At 66.1% G+C, this 434-nt stretch overlaps 1 protein-coding gene across 1 annotated transcript in view; it reads left to right on the top strand.

The window, feature by feature from the left end:
* The window catches only part of LOC104277410 (membrane transport protein XK-like), a gene marked incomplete at both ends in the record, with an annotated part of 4642 nt that overhangs the window by 2436 nt on the left and 1772 nt on the right, over positions 1-434 (top strand).

The following is a 434-nucleotide window of genomic DNA, read 5'->3' as shown; positions in this document are numbered from 1 at the left end:
CCCTGCCTGCCTGCTGCACTACACACGGTGACCTTGGGGCCAGGGGTGCTGGCAGGACTGTTTTCAGCAGTAAAGAAACTTTGCTGTGGTTACCAGTCTGGGTGCTGGTGGGTGGCTGGTGACTCACACGGAGGGTGGGGACCGTCCTGCAGGGGCTGAGCGGGTGCGCACCCCTACTTCCCACGTAGCCCTCGTGGGCACCGAGCTGGGGCTGCGCCAGCGGGGAATGGGGATGAGGGGAGCACCACGGTGAGGGGAGCCGATAAGATGGGGGAACACGAGGGGCGAGGGCCGGCCTCATCCTGCACCTCTGTCATGGCTGCAGGCCAGGAGCAACCCGGCACGCCAGGGAGAAGCAATCCTGCCCAACCTGTTCCTCCAGGCTCGAGGCCCCAGCTCTGGCTGCTGTTCCCAGCAGGAGCGTTGGGGACGGC

This window comes from Apaloderma vittatum, unplaced genomic scaffold, assembly GCF_000703405.1.
Source record: "Apaloderma vittatum isolate BGI_N311 unplaced genomic scaffold, ASM70340v1 scaffold28977, whole genome shotgun sequence".
Taxonomy (NCBI): Eukaryota; Metazoa; Chordata; class Aves; order Trogoniformes; family Trogonidae; genus Apaloderma; species Apaloderma vittatum.
Note: the sequence above shows the minus strand (reverse complement) of the source record. Positions and strands in the feature narration are given on the sequence as shown.